Here is a 20533-nt window from a genome sequence, read left to right on the forward strand (position 1 = left end):
GTAAAACATCATTCGGAAAGCGGCAGACGAAAACAGACACAAGGCTGACTGACAGCAAGGACGATGGCGCAAAACCCCAGAGGCTGGGGTTCCCAGGCAGCCTGCTCTTGCCCCCTCCTGCCCCACTGTCCCCGTCTGCAACACGGGGACAAGAGCCTCTGCCTTGCTTTTCCATTGTGAAGATCAGAGCAGAGGGGGGATTCAGACAAAGGTGAGCTAAACCCTTAAACACTGAAGGAATGAAGGAGTTATGCCTAGAGGAGGACCATTTTTGGACTGCTCCTGCTGGAAGCTTCCCTTATGCTCCTGACCCGGTTGATTCCTGCCATTAGCTCTCAGGGCACCATGGCCCCCTCCTCCCACTCACTGTGGCATCACCCCGCATTTCTCCACTGATTCTTCAGCCTGTGTTTGTCTCACAGATTCGACTATAAACATAGAACAGGCAGGAGCCAGTTTCTCCATGTTTGCTGACGTTGTTCGTTCTGACCACGGTCTTTCGGCGCAGCTCCTGATAGACGTCAAACCCCTGAGCACATGAATAACCGCAAGCGCCACGGTGTTGGAAATAAACTGCCGCAAACCACCCCCAATCATTCCCGGTGTTTCATTACAGAGGTGTCCGCAGGCTAGATATCCAACAGTGAGCCTCTCTTAGCGACCATTATCTCTCCCTGAAATTTAGCAGGTTAATGAAGGTGGCCGGTATTTATTCTATTTCTTGGGGCTATGGAATCTTCCCTTATCTGCAAATGACTTAAAAATTATTGTGTAGGCATCCTGAAACGTTCAGCGACTTTATTAGGCTTGCTCTTAAAGTCAAAAGGAGGGGAAAAAAAAAAAAAAAGTTGGTTCAGCTTGGAGTTTACAGCAACCACATTTATAAAAGCAAAGCCTAAATCTGGAATTTGGGGTGAGTTTTAAAAGAAACACAAGTACTGCACGTTAAATACTACTTTGGGCCAGTGGCACCGCATACAGAGACGATTAATCCTTAAATATGTGGAAATCTCAAGATCTGTGCCCCTTTAAGAGTCTAGTGGTTTCCAGCAAGTATGCAATGCATGTGAAGTGAAAGTTGCTCAGTCGTGTCCAACTCTTTGTGACCCCATGGACTACAAGTCCCTGGAATTCTCCAGGCAAGAATACTGGAGTGGGTAGCCTTTCCCTTCTCCAGAGGATCTTCCCAACCCAGGGACTGAGCCCAGGTCTCCCGCATTGCAGGCAGATTCTTTACCAGCTGAGCCACAAGGAAAGACCAAGAATACTGGAGTGGGTAGCCTTTCCCTTCTCCAGAGGATCTTCCCAACCAAGGAATTGAACTGGGGTCTCCCACATTGCAGGCGGATTCTTTACCAACTGAGCTATCGAGGAAGCAAGTGTGTGTCCTACTGTTATTACATTCATGGGGTAAACAGTGCTTTGTGTTCTGTCATTTCTTATGGCCAATTCCATTTTCCCCACACTTTCTGAGCAAAAAATAAAGTTCATAAAAGAGTGGGTTTTTTAAATTCTTTGTGTGTGTGTGTGTGTTCTTCATCCCAGGTGAAATTCCCCCTTTTTCTGCAGTGACTGTTGAACAGTGGCCTCATTAACTGGGTTACATACCCATTTGGCAGGGGAACAGGTGGGCAGCATAGAAGTAATGGTGCTCAGATGAAGAAAGCCACAAAAAGTGAATTCTTTGAAAGCCTCAGATGATCAAACAATTACTCTCTTTGTAGTTCATATTTTAGAATAAATAGCATTTACCCTAGACTGCAAGTTTTTTTTTCGTCTCAGAAGCTCTGTCTGCCTCGGCCAACTGCATGCCGGTCCCCTTTCTCCCCGATGAAATTTCATCCCTCCAGGAACTGTTTGCGAGGAGAAGCTGCTGAGCTCTGGCCAAACGTAAAAGGCCTGCACTTTCTGCTCCTCATCCTGCATCAAGCCCTCATTTTCAAACACGATACCTTTCCCTGATAGCCTGCTGCACTCCACCGCCCCTCTCTCCACGCTAATTCGGAGGTTATAGCTCCTTCACTTTATAATATTTACCAAGGGTGCAGACGAGATGGCCTCCCACTTTAATTGGATTTCCAATTTTCAGAGGCCATTATTCAGTTCCCCACTCCGATGTCCTCGTTCTCACTGCTTCTGAGTGTCGGTTATAAGGCGGTAATGGAGCATGTGGACTAAACCAAGCCTCCCAAAACTGGAAGTCTGGGAACTGCTGAAATCTCAGCATCCCAGCTGGGAGTCTGGGGACTAATTGCATTGCTGAAACGTGGCCCAACCTGAAAACTGTAACCAGAAACAATAAAGAATATGTGGGTCTGTCTGTCTGTAATAACACAGGCACTCATGGCCTTAAAAAAGTGTGGTTTTTTTGAGACAAAAGGAACAAGCTGTGTTTTGGGGGCTCCTCTGAAAAATACAAGGTAGTAACCACATCATCCCAGGTGGCTCAGTGGGTAAAGAATCCTTCTGCAATGCAGGAGACACAGGAGATGCAGGTTCGATCCCTGGGTCAGGAAGATCCCCTGAGGGAGGGCATGGCAACCCACTCCAGTGTTCTTGCCTAGAGAATCCCATAGACAGAGGAGCCTGGCCGGCTACATAGTCCAGCCTGGCCTGCGCTCCTAACTGTGAGGTCAGGATCAGCAGCACTGGTAGAACCTGGGACTTGACAGAAATGCAAAATCTCAGACCCTAGCCCAGACTACTTACTGAATCTGAATCTGTGTTCTAACAAGACCAGCATTTGAAAAGTATTGCTCTAAAGCATGTCTGATCATCTACAACCCACGTAAGGGAGGGTGCAAGTTCATTTTTCTTTTCCTTTTTATAAAATTGATGTATGGTTGATTTACAGTATTGTGTTGGTTTCAAGTATACAGAAAAGTGATTTAGTTATACATATAAATTCTTTTTTGGATTCTTTTCCACTATAGGTTAAGATAGTGAGTATAGGTTCCTGTGTCGTACAGTTTATTTTATATATAGTAGTGTGTATATGTTAATACCAAACTCATATCTCCTCCTCAACCCAAACCCACTGGATATACCAAAAGGAAAACATAACTTTGTTATGTTTGTTGGTAAACATAACTTTGTTTTTCATGTCTGTGAGTCTATTTGTTTTGTAAATAAGTTCATTTGTATCATGGACACAGGAGCCTGGTGGACTACATTTCATGGGACACAAAGAGTTGGACATGACTGAACACAGACCCTCCCTCCTTCTCCTCATTTGTATCATCTTTTTAGATGCCACCTGTCAGTGATATCCTAGATATCTGTCTTTGGCTTAGTATGATAATCTAAGTATAATAATCTCTAGGTCCATCCATGTTGCTGCAAACGGCATTATTTCACTGTTATGGCTGAGTAACATTCCATTGTATATACGTACCATATCTTCTTTACCCACTTATCTGTTGATGGACATTTAGGTTTCTTTCACATTTTGGCTATTATGAATAGTACAATGAACATTTGGCCTAGCTCACCAGCTTCTAGAATGTGGGCTCCAAAAAGATGATGCATCTTTAAGCCCTTCTCTAGTAGGCTCTCAATAAATATGCTTTGAAAGAATGAATGGGTGCCCCTGGGATGCTTGTTCCCCATGGTCTAGATGCACTGGACTATCCATTTCTGGCTAGAGGTCTCATGTTCCTAACTCTTCAAACTTGCTTGTTAGTTGCCAGCCTGTGAGGTCCCACTATCTATGGTCCAACCACAGGATGTACAGCAACTATGGCTACAAGGTGAGCCCTGGGGCAAGCCTCCACTTTTACTCAGTATTGGTAACCCCCTTTTGCTAGCACAAGTCACTTCCTCTTTGCTATCAAAAGCACAGAACACAGAGGCAAGACACATCCTGTGTGACACTACTGAGCTTCCCATTACAGAGACATGACCCCCCTGTGTAAGACTATTAAACTTCCCTTTTCCATCCTTAACTACCAACTTGACTGTGCTCACTCCATCCAAATATCGAATAAACTTTTCTGCTTCCTGCATCCCACTTTTCAAAGTGGAATGGAGGTATCTCTTTCTAACCAGAGTTGGCGTTACTGCAGGCTATCAGGCTACCATAAAACAAAACAAAATAAAAACAATCCCCCTGCCCCACCGGTCTCAAGGCATTGATTGGAAGGGAGAATAACAGGGTGGAGTGAGGAGAGCATTTAGGGCACAGCTAGGTTTGTTTCATCTTTTTTTTTTTTTCAATTTCGTGTAAGGAGTGCACGGAAATCTCAAAGAGAGAACACCCGTTATTTTTTAGCTTGATCATTTCGGATGCCTCACACAGAGGGTAAGAGGGCTTCTTTAGCCTTCTCTCCAAATCTGGAGTTTGCTCCCACTCACCACAGGCTGTCATAGCCACGACCAGCTCCACCCGCCCCGAAGGCCCACTGGGCTCTGACTCTCCTCACAGGGGATGGCGTCCTCCATAGGCTGTGCCCTCCTCCCAAATACAACTGTCTATTTCCCATCCCCCTCACTGATTCACATTCCCTCAGAATGTTTCTGCACTTTCCCATTTGCCCCTGACTAGGAGACATGGTGACCTAATTGAAATAGTATGGATTTTGGAGTTAGAAGCCAGTGGTTTAAAATCCCTGTCCTGTCTCCTGGCTGTCAAATAATGTTGAGGAACTCATTTATCATCATTATGTCTCCATTGCATCCTCCATAGAGTGGAAGTAATAGTATATACCCCAAGGCTGCTCTGTCCATATAAGGGCCACAGGATAATGGTTAGTACACAGTGACTGCCCCCCTCCCACCCACCAGGCCCTGCCCTTCACGCTCCTGGAGAGTCTGCATACATCAGGCCTGCCTATACGGGGGCATGAGGGGCTAACAGAAGCCCCCCTCATCTCATATGTCAGATGAGACACAACTCTGTCTCCAACCTTTATCTTTCTGACTGTCATAGAAAATGTACAAGACATCTTGAAAGGCAATGAATGGAATTCTAAAGCCTAGGAGGGAAAGTGTATTCTAGAGAAGAGAGACACCAGTTTTCCAACCAGACAGAGCAAGCGAGACCTCTGACAAGTTGTGTGACCTCAGGCAACTTCCCTGAGCTTTCTGAACTTCCGGTTCCTCATCTGTAGAATGGGGATACATGTGGTGCCTTGCAGAGCCTGCCGTGGGATCAAGTAAGTGTGTTAAAATATTAAAAAATGGCAGGTCCCTAACTGGGGATAAGTAACTGAGAGTCTGTCCTGTCTTCTAACTTTTTGTTAAAGGTCAAGGAGCCTGGATGTGGAGGAGACTGCCGTCAGAACCTGCTCCTCAGGCAGTGACAGCTACTCCTGAGCCGTCAGCCCAGGAGCAGGAGCGATTACTTGAGCTATTCATTAGCATAAACATTTCACAACAATGTCATTTTAATCCTCCCCAAAGAGCACCTGTTATCTGTCCCACAAATTGGACCCTCCACAGCATAAATCAAGAACACTTCCCATGTGTTTAAATGAAGAAGTGCTTTTCCCCCCAATAAGGCAAATATTAAACAAAGACAAAGCAAAAAAAAACCAGACAGAGAACAGAAACACCCCACACTGTGACTTTAATAGCTGATCAACTGCAGATCAAGAGCTTTAATTTCTCCTTGACTCTGGGTTGACAGGAGACGCTGAGTCCCCACTCTCTTAGAGATGATTGCTTTGGTGAAAAAAACAAAGGCTCTCTTCATCAGACCTTGGCCAGTCCACACCCACAAACTTGGGAGTCTCTCCCAGAGAAATATCCAGATTGTGAAGCATGCCACCAGACGGCTAGATGACCCCACATACCAGAGCTGCACAGAGCCCATCACCCAAAACCATGGCCAAGTTGCACTGAGCAAAACATGATTCTGTTTCCCCGAGTAGACTGTGAGTTATTCAAGGGCACAAGGCATGCCCTGTCCATTCCAGGATCCAGGTCCAGCCCAGGTACTCAGTACAATTTGCTGAATTAATACCCTCGGCAAACAAGAGGTGGTTAAGGTACACTCTTCCTTTCCTGCAGGCTTGGCATTCACCATGCAGTTTCCTCTGCTGACCATTACATGAGGATAACAAACTTGTAACTCTACCAGACCCAGCTAACAGCCACCTTCTCTTTGAGTCCACCTCTGGTATTTTGCAGGAAGACAAGATAATTTATTATAATCCACACTTCTTCCAGTTCCACCTAGAACTTTTCTACATCACATGCATGGCCCATTTTATATGACAGCATCTGTGCTCTCAACTGATGACAATGTAGACACTGTGGTTGTGTATGACTGGGAGAGGATGGGGACATAGAGATATCATGTCCTTCGGAGTCAAACAGGTGAGATTTGAATCAGGCTCTGCCAGATAATAGCTGAATGGCCTTTAGCAAGTGACTTAGCTTCTCCATAAAATTCTATGCTATAATACTATGTATTTCATGTGTGTGTGCTAAGTCGCTTCGGTTCTGTCTGACTCTGTGAAACTCCATGGACTGTGGCCCGCCAGTCTCCTCTGCCTATGGGATTCTCCAGCAAGAATACTGGAGTGGGTTACCATTGCCTTCTCCAAATGCTGCTGCTAAGTCACTTCAGTCGTGTCCGACTCTGTGCAACCGCATAGACGGCAGCCCATCAGGCTCCCCGGTCCCTGGGATTCTCCAGGCAAGAACACTGGAGTGGGTTGCCATTTCCTTCTCCAATGTGTGAAAGTGAAAAGTGAAAGTGAAATCACTCAGTCACGTCCGACTCTTGGCGACCCCATGGACCACAGCCTACCAGGCTCCTCCATCCATGGGATTTTCCAGGCAAGAGTCCTAGAGTGGGGTGCCATTGCCTTCTCCGAAGACAGCCACCTGCAAACCAAAGACAGAGGCCTCAGAAGCCACCCCAGCTTGATCCCACACTTCCAGTCCCCAGAACTGCAAGAAAATAAATATATATTGTTTAAGTCACCCAGTCTGTGATTGCAGCCCCAGCGGACTAACGCAATGGTCCACGGTTCCATCTGACATGGCGTCAGGGAACCACTGAGCGAACCCTCCTGCTGTGGCCAGGCCCGCTTGCCTGAGCTGTCTCACAACAGGAGGTCTTGATGAGGAACACGGTACCAGGAGAATTTGGGAGGAGCCAAAGGAGGGAGGAGATGACCAACCGCCCAGAGTGCTTCTCGCTAGAATCTGTCTTGGCTGACTAATGCACGCTCCACCAGGAAGGACCCTGAGTTGACCTAAGAGCCAAGCAAGACGACTGGCCAGAGACAGCCTGGACACTACAGCATCACCATAAACCCTGAGACTACGAGCCACATGGAAAACAGTTCTCCCTGGGTTCCCTCACCCCACTGATCTCTGCCTGGGCACCCCTTCCTTCCAATAAAGTCTCTGCTTTGTCAGCACGTGTGTCTCCTCAGTTCATTTCTGACTGCTAGACGAGACCCCACTCTCAGGCCCTGGAAAGGGTCCCCCTTCCTGCAACAACAGTATGTATGACACGGGGCACGGTCAGGTTGACAAGGAGGATACCGAGCTGAAAACCACCATGCCTGCAGCAGCAGACACACATTCACATAGACATCTGACGTCAGCCCTCCCCACCCCCACCATCTATGCTTGACATCATGGAACACTCAGACCTTCCACACGTCCAGTCCTCCCTTGGGAAAGAAACATACCAGTTTTCCATTGCTTTAAAATGGGGAAAGCGGGGAGCTTGTCTCTATAAAGTGCTGCAACGTGTCATTTTCATGGTTTGGCTTTTAAGAGATGGTTTAACTCATATAGAATATTTGCTCAGTTTGACCTAAGCAGTCAACTTGGCAGCTCTGAGAGCCCTGTTCCCATCTGGGGCAACGCTGTTATCACTTGAAGCCAGGAAGTTTGCGCTTCAGGGCACAGGGGAGCCCCATAAAGATGACATGGACGCATTGCCATGCTTCTGATCATTGAGCTCAGCTGTCTTTGAGAGCTTGGGACGTGTGTGACATCTGTGGTGCTGCTAGGACAATTCCCCACATCCCTCTGTAACCTGATGCCTTTGTCATACTGGAGAGCTCCAGCCAGAAGGAGAGGCACTAATTGAAGGCACGTGGTTTCCATTCCCCCGGGGGAGGAAACGCTTTTGATGGCTTCCTACAACTCTGTCAATCAACAGGCACAAGTATTGGCAGTAAGCTGAGCGGAGGACGCCAAGGTGGTTGTAGAAAAATACAGAAGTCCAAAGAAACAAATATCCCACTGGCAGCATTATTATGAATCAGATAGACGAAAGATCTGGGGTAAGAAGGTGCATTCCTTGGAAGTGATTCTATGATCAACTGCGCCCTGCACAAATATAGCTTCTTACTCCATAATGATGAGTTTATGGCTTCTCTTAGTTTAGCCTGCAGTTCTGCAGCCTTTATTTCTGCCTACTTGTTGCTAGGGAGTTAATTCTGACGGACAATGTTGGACATTAAATACAGGCGCGTACCACCACACACAGGCACGCACACTCACCTAAGTTAATTTCCCCTGCCTGGCTGTGGTCTCAGTTATTTTCAACCAACCCTCCTTCCAATCTTCTCTTCAATTGCCACAAAGCAGAGAGTCAAGTGCTTGACATTTCCTTTGAATTAAGCCCGCAAGTTAAGTGGACATTTTCCCTTAGATAGATGGCAATTCCACACCTCCCCACAGCTCATCACGCCAGAAAACGGGGATTTCACCTGGTCCTTTCATACGCACACACTCGGCTTGAAATTTCCCAACAGGTCCTCAATAAAGAAATAGCCCTGATTGCTCATTAAAAGCAAGAGATAAAGCAATTAAAATACAAAAGGCAGAGCAAAGCTTGACACTTGCAAGTGGAAAGTGAAGCAAGCATTGTTGAAGATACGGGAGAGTTCTGGGAGTGTGGGCAGCAGAGTCAAGAGCCCTAGTCCACGATTCACAGATGCAAACAGATGCAGAGAGGAGAGGAAAATGAAAGGGAAAGGGGGAGGTGGGAACCCTGGCAGGCATGGTGCTCAGCATTCTTTTTCATTTTGTTTATAGTCATCTACACTTATTTCATTTAATTCATGAAAAGCACTAGATGTGAAATACTACTTATTTTAAAAAATGTCCTCCTTTCTTTTCTTCTCTCCAAAGCTCACATACTACAGGACAGACTTCAAAAGCACGTAAGGTGTGGGAAATGCCTGGTGGTCCAGTGGGTAAGGCGCCATGCTGCCAAGGCTGGGGGCATGGTTTTGATCCCTGGATGAGGAACTAAGATCCCACATGCAGTGCAGCGTGGGCAAAAGATTTTTTTTTTTTTTTTTTAAAGCATGTTAAGCTGTTCAGTACAACAGAGTGCCCCCTGCTTAGAAGGACCACTACTGATTTGACATTCTACTGTGGCCACCTTGAGCTTCCTAATTTCTGAACAAGGGACCCCACATTTCTATTTTGTACTGCCCTGGAGGAGGGCATGGCAACCCACTCCAGTATCCTTACCTGGAGAATCCCATGGGCAGAGGAGCCTGGCGGGCTACAGTCCATAGGTTCACACAGAGTTGGACACAACTGAAGCGACTTAGCATGCACGCATGTGGTAAATTATGAAGCCAGTCCTGCTCCTAGAATAAATGACTATCCAGCCCTGGTTTGTCCTTTTCAAACCCTCTGCCAGGATCCCAGATGGGATTCACCGACTACTCCTGCCAGCAGCCCCCTATCATTCCCAGTCCCATTCGGTTCTTCTCTGGTCTGTTGGTATCACTTGCCAAAAGGATCAGGGTTACTTGAAAGAGGGTCCAGGATTTGTTGCAAATTAGCATAAAAATTTCTGGATGGCATGTCTCTGGAGGATTTTTGGTTGGCCTGAAGTATTTGTGGGGAAGTGATTCTTTCTTCAAATTGTTCTGCTCCTGGGTAAGTAGCAGAGAACTACTATCACCACAGACCAATTGTCCCAGGCAAGGCAAATTCATCCTAGGTGTTAATTAGCTCAATATTTATCTCATCTAATATGCAAATTAAGACACTGCGGTCTCATTAGCGTCATCTGTGTTTCCTTTAAGCAAAACTAAATCTCTTGCCAATGCAAGAAAAGGAGGGGGAAAAAAAAACACCAAACATCAGTATTTCTCTTTGAAGCTAATGAGGGTGTGATATGGCTCTTTCTTTGTTAGGAGGTAGCAAGTTAGGAAAAACACATTTTAAATATGCTAAGTGTGGCTTGACCTCATCTATTGGAGGCAAGAACACAGCCTTGACTAGTTACTGGGTTTTCTGCAGCTAGCTTGTCCAGAGAACCATGACTCAAAGAGGTGCTGAGGTGGCAGTTGAGCCTGCAACAAACCCCAGACAAGGAGATGAACAGGACGGAGATGTAGCCTTCAAGAACCCACTCAGCAGGTAGATGTGGCAAAGCCTCAATGATAAGAGGGAAGAAGTTCATTTCCTTAATTCGATGCATCTTAAGAAAATGTCTCAAGTTGGAAAAGAACAGATATTTCAGCTCAAAAATATCTTCTCCTTCCAGCTTCCCATTTTAAAATTTAAGAATTTATAGAGACAATAATCAAACCATCATCAAATACCCACATTGCGCCCCCAAAGTTAGACTCTATGTGCTGGTGGTGCAGCAATTACAGAGCAAGGACTTGAGGAGTAACTTGAATGTTCAGGGCCTCCGGCAGAGTGCTGAGAATTCTGCACGCGTGAGCTCTGATCTTCACAATAATTCTGAAAGGCATCGTTTCTTCTTTTTTACAGATGATGCCGCTGTGGTTCAGGGGGCTGAGGTCACCTGTCCAAGGTCAGGCAGCTAAAACCTGGCCCGGGTGGAATGAAAAGATAAAAGCAACCTGACGGGCCATGGGGAACACAGCCTAATTAGCGAGGTGTCCCAGGCATGGTGATAGGAGGTTGAAAGGATGTGTGACCAGGCGGCGGTCCAGAAAGCTCAGGCCGTGTGGATCTCCAGAATTCTGAGGCCACCAGCTCAGTGAGGCTCCTCACTACCCCCTTCCCCCAGTCATGAACAATTATTCCAAACCCATTTTGTGAACACAGTGTGCCCTCTGGGGAGGCCAGAGACCCATCTGCATTCCAACACCTCTGGGAACTGAAAACCCGTCCCCAGGTGGACCAGCGCTGAATTCCATGTGTCACAAATGGTGTCCAGTGTTGCAGCTGTGGTTCAAGGGGAACTCCTGGCTGAAGCCCACCGGGGGTAGGCAGGGTGGGTCAAAGGAGCTGCCCTCTGCTCCCAGGGGACCCGGGAGAGAGAGGTCTTGACCTCTGCGTGACCCATGACCCATGGGTGACAGATGCTGTGCTGTGAGTTGTGCCTTCACCCTAAGGCTGAGCAGCTGAGCCGAAGGGAGACACGTGAATAGGTCGAGGCCGTGAGGATGCACGTGAACGCACTGCCATCAACACCAACGTCTTATAACCAACAAGGGGCATGTGGACTACCAGTCAGCTGCATGGACAGATGCTCCCAGCCTCTGGAGACATGGCCTCTCTCTCCTACCTCTGAAAGATACTTGTAACATGTCCAAGTGCTGTCCCTTCCCTCACTGCCCAGAAGCCCCCAAAACAGGCAGTCAAGGGTGTCCCCACTTGACAGGAATATCAGGCCCCCAAAGGCAAAGTGTCGGCTAGAGCTGACCAAAGCAGCCTGTGAGAAGAAGCTGCGTCTGGCTGTCTCTTCTATTCCAGTTCCCACGTTGCCACCTGTCTTCCTCCTGGGGTTGTCATGGGGTCTATCTGAAGTAGGGGAATTTTGTCACCTTTGTAGGGGTGGAGAAACTGAGAGTGAGCAATAGAGGAAAGGGAACGGGAAAGGAGTTCTCCTGAGCGCCTGACGCTGGAGACTACATACAGGGATAGTCTCGTGGCTTAGTTGCTAAGCTGTGTCTGACTCTTTGCAACCCCATGCGTTGTAGCCCACAAGGCATATCTGTCCATGGGATTTCCCAGGTAGGAATACTAGACTGGGTTGCTATTGCCTTCTCCAGGGTGTCTTCCCGATCCAGGGACTGAACCCGCATTTCCTGTGTCTCCTGCACTGCAGGCGGATTCTTTACCCACTGTTCCATCAAGGAAGATGTCCGTACATCTCACGACTGATAACGTATTTTGAATTTTTTTCATTTGATAAATGCTTTAACATAAACTTGAGTGGTTACCTTGGGTTTCTTCATGATTATAACTTAAACTATGTAGTATCTCATACATAATGGAATATACATTAGGTATGTGAAAGAAATAAAAAAAAAAAATCATAAAACCGGTCATCACAGTCGACCACTGTGCCTGAAAAGCACTGTTACTAAAGTGTTGAAACCTTCTGAGTGTTCTTCTCTCCTTCCACCTCTGCCTTCTCCCTGCCAGAATTAAACCCCATCCTGAGAGCCTGCATTCATAGATTGCCAGATTGCTTGTAGGTATATAATACATACATATTGATATATCATAGATGTACATACCTCATATGCATATCAATGCATCCCTTGGAGATACATCATTTAGCTTGTATTGTTTATGTACCTTACAAACCTAGACAGCATATTAAACAGCAGAGACATTACTTTGTCAACAAAGGTCCGTCTAGTCAAGACTATGGTTTTTCCAGTAGTTAGGTATGGATGTAAGAGTTGGACTATAAAGAAAGCTGAGTGCAGAAGAATTGATGCTTTTGAACTGTGGTGTTGGAGAAGACTCTCGAAAGTCCCTTGGACTGCAAGGAGATCCAACCAGTCCATCCTAAAGGAAATCAGTCCTGGGTGTTCACTGGAAGGACTGATGTTGAAGCTGAAACTCCAAATATTTTGGCCACCTGATGGGAAGAGTTGATTCATTTGAGAAGACCCTGATTTTAGGAAAGATTGAAGGCAGGAGGAGAAGGGGACATCAGAGGATGAGATGGTTGGATGGCATCACCGACTCAGTGGACATGAGTTTGGGTAAACTCTGGGAGGTAGAGATGGACAGGGAGGCCTGGTGTGCTGCGGTTCATGGGGTCACAAAGAGTTGGCCATGACTGAGCAACTGGACTGAACTGAACTGAAATTTACAAAAATGGCATTATACCATGTGTGGCCTCATGCGTCCCATTTTTTTAACATTATGCTATATTTTTCAAATAGTCTCAATAATGACAAAAAAGGGGAATTTTACCTAGCAATAAACTCTGTGAAACTAATTTTAATGAGAGTTCATGAAAATTGACTGTATTGCAATGGACGCTATAGATTCTATTGAGTCATCTAATCCTGCCCCATTTTACAGACAGACATCAAGTCTGGAGGAATTAAGGAATTTTTTTCAGTTGCGCCTAGGAGCCAGGATGTGGCCCCAAGGCTGCCGAGCACCCCCTGGAGGAAGCATACTGCCGAACCCTGGGAAGCACTATTTGTAGGCAGAGTATGGGCTCCTTGGAAAGAAGGCAGAGATATCATTTTGCTGACAAAGGCCTATACAGTCAAAGCTATTGTTTTTCCAGTAGTCATGTATGGATGTGAGATTTGGACCACAAAGAAGGCTGAGCAATGAAGAATTGATGCTTTCAAATGTGGTGCTAGAGAAGACTTTTGAGAGTCCCATGGATAGCAAGGAGATGAAACTAGTCAATCCTAAAGGAAATCCTAAAGTCAATCCGCAAGGAACTTCTTATTGCCAAATTCAGACTTAAATTGAAGAAAGTAGGGAAAACCACTAGACTATTCAGGTATGATCTAAATCAAATCCCTTACGATTATACAATGGAAGTGACAAATAGATTCAAGGGATTAGATCTGATAGACAGAGTGCCTGATGAACTATAGACAGAGGTTCGTGACATTGTACAGGAGGCAGTGATAGAGACCTTCCCCAATAAAAAGAAATGCAAAAAGGCAAAACGGTTGTCTGAGGAGGACTTACAAATAGCTGTGAATAGAGGAGAAGCAAAAGGAAAAGGAGAAAAGGAAAGATACACCCATTTGAATACAGAGTTCCAAAGAATAGCAAGGAGAGATAAGAAAGCCTTCCTCAGTGATCAATGCAAAGAAATAGAGGAAAACAATACAATGGAAAACTCTAGAGATCACTTCAAGAAGATTAGAGATACCAAGGGAAGTTTTCATGCAAAGATGGGCACAATAAAGGACAGAAATGGTATGGATCTAACAAAAGCAGACAGTAAGAAGAAGTGGCAAGAATACATAGAAGAACTATACAAAAAAGATCTTCATGACCCAGATAACCATGAAGATGTGCTCACCTAGAGCTAGACACCTGGAATGTGAAGTCAAGTGGGCCTTAGGAAGCATCACTACAAACAAAGCTAGTGGAGGTGATGGAATTCCAGTTAAGCTATTTCAAATCCTAAAAGTTGATGCTGTGAAAGTGCTGCACTCAATATGCCAGCAAATTTGGAAGACTCAGTCTTGGCCACAGGACTGGAAAAGGTCAGTTTTCATTTCAATCCCAGAGAAGGGCAATGCCAAACAATGTTCAAACAACCACACAATTGCACTCATCTCACACACTACCAAAGTAATGCTCAAAATTCTCCAAGCCAGGGTTTAATAGTATGTGAACCACGAAATTCCATATGTTCAAGCTGGATTTAGAAAAGGCAGAGGAAACAGAGATCAAATTGCCAACATCCACTGGATCATCAAAAAAGCAAGAGAGTTCCAGAAAAACATCTACTTCTGCTTTATTGACTATGCCAAAGCCTTTCACTGTGTGGATCACAACAAACTGTGGAAAATTCTTAATGGGATGGGAATACCAAACCACCTGACCTGCCTCCTGAGAAATCCATGTGCAGGTCAAGAAGGAACTGTTAGAACTGGACATGGAACGAACTGGTTCCAAATTGGGAAAGGAGTACATCAAGGTTGTATGTTGTTACCCTGCTTATTTAACTTATATGTAGAGTACATCATGCAAAATGCCAAACTGGATGAAGCACAAGCTGGAATCAAGATTGCCGGGAGAAATGTCAATAACCTCAGATACGCAGATGACACCACCCTTATGGCAGAGAGTGAAGAACTAAAGAGCCTCTTGATGAAAGTGAAAGAGGAAAGTGAAAAAGTAGGCTTAAAACTCAACATTCAAAAAACTAAAAGCATGGCATTTGGTCCCATCACTTCATGGCAAATAGATGGGTAAACACTGGAAACAGTGAGAGACTTGACTTTTTTTTTTTTTTTTTTGGCTCGAAAATCACTGCAGATGGTGAGTGCAGTCATGAAATTAAAAAACTCTTGCTCCTTGGAAGAAAAACTATGACCAACCTAGACAGCATATTAAAAAGCAGAGACATTACTTTGCCAACAAAGTTCTGTCTAGTCAAGGCTATGGTTTTTGCAGTAGTCACATATGGATGTGAGAGTTGGACCATAAAGAAAGCTGAGTGCTTAAGAATTGATGCTTTTGAACTGTGGTGTTGAAAAAGACTCTTGAAGTCCCTTGGACTGCAAGGAGATCAAACCAGTCAATCCTCAAGGAAATCAGTCCTCAATATTTATTGGAAGGACTGATGCTGAAGGGGAAACTCCAACACTTTGGCTACCTGATGCAAAGAACAGACTCATTGGAAAAGACCCTGATGCTGGAAAAGATTGAAGGCAGGAGGAGAAGGGGACATCAGAGAATAAGATGGTAGGATGGCATCACCGACTCGATGGACATGAGTTTGAGCAAGCTCTGGGAGTTGGTGATGGACAGGGAAGCCTGGTGTGCTGCAGTCCATGGGGTCGCAAAGAGTCAGACATGACTGAGCAACTGAACTGAACTGAAATAAAAATCAACCCTGACTATTCACTGTAAGGACTGATGTGGAAGCTGCAATACTTTGGCCACCTGATGTGAAGAGCTGACTCCCTGGAAAAGACCCTGGTGCTGGGAAAGACTGAAGGCAGAAGAAGAAGAGGGCAGCAGAGGATGAGATGGTTAGATAGCATCAGCGGACATGAGTTTGAGCAAACTCCAGGAGACAGTGAAGGACAGGGAAGCCTGGCGTACTGTAGTCCATGGGGTTGCACAGAATCGGGCATGACTTAGCAACTGAACAGCAACAGTCTGGAAAATGTGCCCTCCCTCCCGGGTTGTGGGACACGGGTGCCCTGCCCAAGCTCCTGCTTTTACCTCTCTGTTTTGTACCCAATGGAGCTTGTATTCAACTTCCACCAGGACTGCATGCTCGCTTTTTAAGAAACCTGACACTGCCCATGTACTGTCTGAGTCTTGTTTTTATTTCCTGTTATCTGATTTGTGACAGTGAGCCTACTAAAAATTCCTTTCTACTCAAATGTCCTCCTCATGCAATATCAACCTGGAAAAAAAATCACATTTTGCATTATTGAGAAAGCATCTCACCTGCTTGATTGTTCCCAGCACTGGAAAGAAATGTAACCACGGAGTGATAAGACAGTTTGGAAGAAGATGGTGACAAACTCTAAATGAGATTTCGGCTGTTAACCAGATTTTCTTTGCTGCCATATTAATCTGAGCAGGAGTTAAAATGCTGCAACAGTGAGGCAAGTGAGGAAGGGAACTTTGTCGGTAGACACTGGCAACACACCATGTATCGAAAGGTATACTCTCCACATGTGTTCTCATGTTCAATTGTCACAGCAGCCCTGAGAGGTAGCAATTTCTTAATCCCCACCTTACCGATCAGCAAACAAGGCTCCGAGAATCTAACTGTTATGCCAAAGGACCACAGCAGGTCAGTCTGCGGACCTGCAATTCAGGTGATTTTTCTCCTGACCTGAGCTCCTTGCACTTTCAATATTACAACTTGATGACTTATGCCTGCTTGAAGGCAAAACTCATTAAGCATCTATTGAGTGTGAAATTTGCAGATGTTCAAAGAAGTCTGAGCCTAGGGACTTCCCAATAGAGCGAGCAAGCCACTCTACAAAACACAGAAAGAGCTTCATCTTACAACTTTCTCCCATTTTATGATAAGAAAAATGAGAACCTGGACGTTCCTGGTAGTCCAGTGACTAAGACTTCGTGCTCCCAATGCAGGGGACCCAGGTTCAATCCCTGATCAGGGAACTAGATCCCACATGCTTCAGTGAAGATGCCACAACTAAGACTTGGCCTAGCCAAATGAATTAAAAAAAAAAAAAAAAAAAAAGAGTGAAAGAAAGAAAAATGTGAACCAAATCCCAAATTGATGAAGAGTCTTTTAGAAGTCACACACCTCAAAGGCTCCACCTTCCGGGACACATTCACTGACTGACCAAGAGAAGCTCACGACCACATCTCTATTTTTGTATCAACTCTGCATGCTAATTCAGAAAAAATAAAATGTTTAAGTAAACTTTTTATCCTTGAATGAATTTAGATTTACTGAAAGATTGCAGCAGTAATAGGGTGAGTTTCAATACGCCCTTCATCCAGCCTGTTCTAATGTTGACATCTTCCATAATCCTCACAGTTGTCAACACTAAGACATTAGCATCAGTAGAAGAGTATTAACTAAACTCTCATTTGGATATCAACTGTTTTTTCTAAAGTCCTTCTATGCCAGGATCCAATCCAGGATTTCAGATGCTAGTTTAATTATTTATAAATCTCTCAGCCTTGGAAACATGTCCAATGTCGGCCCACTCACAAGGGCATGTGCGTTCCCAGAAGGTGAGAACCCCTGGAAAATAGCTTTTTATGTTCACCCACAAGATACGTTATTTGCTAAATGTATGTTAAGCAATATAGACTTAGCAGAAATATGTTTGAGTGCTATCATTAATGCATAGACCTCAAAAATGGCATCAGAACCACCATGCCCATTACTCAACTCCCCATATTTCCATTAAAATTATGAATGCGGAGAATACAAATACACAGATAGAGATCTGACTGTGGGTAAAACACACCCACACATATGTATATAAAAAACATGCATACAGAAATGTTCTCCATGACAAAGGAACATTTCAAATCTGTTGAGAAATGTTGGACAGTTCAATAAATGGTGTGAAAACAAGTGGCTATTCATATGACATAAGGAATTAAGTAGATTCCTACCTAGCTCCTTACCTGATACAGTCACAAAAATAGGTTCTAGACTTATTAAAGCATCACACATTAAACAAGTAAAAATGTCAAATAATTAGAAAAAGCTCAGAGAAATATATTCCTAATATTAAGGTTAAGTCAGGCTTTCTAAGCACAAATTCTGTAAAGAAACCCAGCAAAACACTGGGTTACAACGTTGAATGAGAAATATTTTCAAAATCTATAATAAAAAAAAATATTGGTCATGAGAAAAAGGATTAAAGTTGAGGACATATTAAAATGTCTACAAATCAATAGGTAACAGATTAAATAAACAAGCTGACAAAAAATGACCTAAGGATTTGAACCGGCAATTCCCAAAAACAGAAGTATAAACTGACACACACATCAGAGTGTTCGCCATCACTGGTAATCAGGGAGCAAAAATGCATGCAACATAAGACACCTCTTTCACCCAAAGGATCACCAGGGTGAAGCAAATGTGTATCAGTCTGGAGTCTGAGTGACAGTAAGGGAAACCAAGGCCTTGCTTGAACCCACCTGTTGGAAGGAGTATCAGTGAGGGCAGCCTTACCCAAGGGTTTTGTCGGCCGCCAACAAATGCAGGTCCCACATCTATGGATAACAACTGCTGTATCTGCAGCTCTAGCCTGGCCCTAGGTGGCATGGGGTAGGAGGCAGACACTTACAAGCTGAGCGTGACCCAGAACTGCAGGCTCAAGCCACTGATCCAAGGCGCAGAGTAGAGGGAGGAACTTGACCTTGCTCTGGGGCAGCAAGGTCGGCCCAGGAGGAACATAAAAATCATGATTCCTGGTGTGGGCTCTGTCTTCATGCCCAGGTGCTGTGTCCCAGTGTCCCCCACTACCATTCCCACCCCCAAATCAGACCCCCTGAGTCTGCTCATGAAAATGTAAAGCAGAGGGACCAGAGACCTGCAGTTGCAAGAATGGCTGAGCATGCCATTGGCAATTTACAGCCAGACCTTGAGCCCTGCCCTCCTCTGGCCGGTTGCCAGGTTCCATCCTCTCAGGAGGGACTCCGGAGATCCTTTCTGGAGGAATCTCCTGCAGTTCCTCCACCAGTTCTGCACCGTTCACAACAAAGCTTTATTTAGAGCCTTAATACCAAGAGGCCCTGACACGGCGCCCACTGTGAGTAATATGTTGTATGTTCCCTGTGAATCATTGCTGCTGCCCCCAGAGAAAGGCCAAAGATTGCAGGCTCCCGGGGGGAGGGGGGGGGTGCATTTGCATGACTTATGCAGTTTACTTAGGGCCCAGGAGCGCTCTCCCTGGGGAGGAGCCAGCTGGGTCTCCTCCTGGTCAGAGGCCCTGATCAGTAACATGCCTGAAGATTTGCTGGTAAGAAGCTGTGAGGCACTGCCCACACTTTAGGGCAGTTTGTAGGGAGTCTAAAGATTGAAAAGTGGGTATATATAGGGATACTGAGGCTCTCAAAAATGCTCTTAAGGAAGACACTCAAAAGCCCTCCAATCCAGACTTAGTAGTCCCCTCAATGACACTGACTTAAACTTAGCCAGTAAGGCTGGTGGCTGAAGGATCAAACTGACAAATTAAGGCCTGTCAGTGGTGGGAGAAATCTACCTGCTAGGAAGTTGTATTTCATTCCTGACATTGTTTAGAATTTCTGGCATGAGGTGATAACAGAAGTTGACTGATTTTTATTGAATTCTCTGCCAACAAAGTACTCTCTTATTATCTACATCTAGGACAGACCTTCCCCACTGTCCAGCCCTTGGTATGCTACTGTTTGAGACCAGCCTAGAAAAATGACTAATGAATGATTTAATGTATGGGAAAAGACTTCCAAAGTCTAGCTATCAGACTGTGATTAGTTATGCATTTACCAGCTCATACTCATGTGAAATTGAGATGATGGTCTGTGTTCTGCAATTACACTGATCAGAGACACAGAAGTTGACTTGGACCTTCCCTCTGCAGCCCCTGACCTGAGCAGACCCTCCCTGGCTTTCCCCTCTCAGGTGCCTCCCCCACCTCCCATGACAGTCTTGGAGCCACTCCACTGACCAGGCACCCCCTGGCTCAGGGCGCTGTCTCCTTGCTGGTTCTCACGCATCCCCTGGGGGCCTTCCAGTCTGTCCGCGGCCCTGCAGACCATGCTCTTTTCTGAATGTGCATCTATTCATGCCATTCCCCAGATGTGGCCTTTGACCACTGCCTACCACTGAGGCAGGTTCACTCCCTTCCCTCCATACCCCACCCCATTCCTGGGTACAGCTGGGCTCCAGATGTGCCATTCCACACCTCCACCCTTTTAGCTAAGCTTTTTCCCTGAAAAGAAAGCCACTTGCCTTCTTCCTATTAAGCCTGCTTCCCTGGTGGCTCAGATGGTAACAAATCTCCCTGCAATGTGGGAGACCGGGGTTCCACCCCTGAGTTGGGAAGACCCTGCGGAGAAGAGAATGACTACCCACTTCAGTATTCTTGCCTACAGAATATCATGGACAGAGAAGCCCAGCAAGCTACATTCCATGGGGTCGCAAAGAGCCGGACACGTCTGAGAAACTAACACT

This window comes from Muntiacus reevesi, chromosome 2 (assembly GCF_963930625.1).
Source record: "Muntiacus reevesi chromosome 2, mMunRee1.1, whole genome shotgun sequence".
Classification (NCBI taxonomy): Eukaryota; Metazoa; Chordata; class Mammalia; order Artiodactyla; family Cervidae; genus Muntiacus; species Muntiacus reevesi.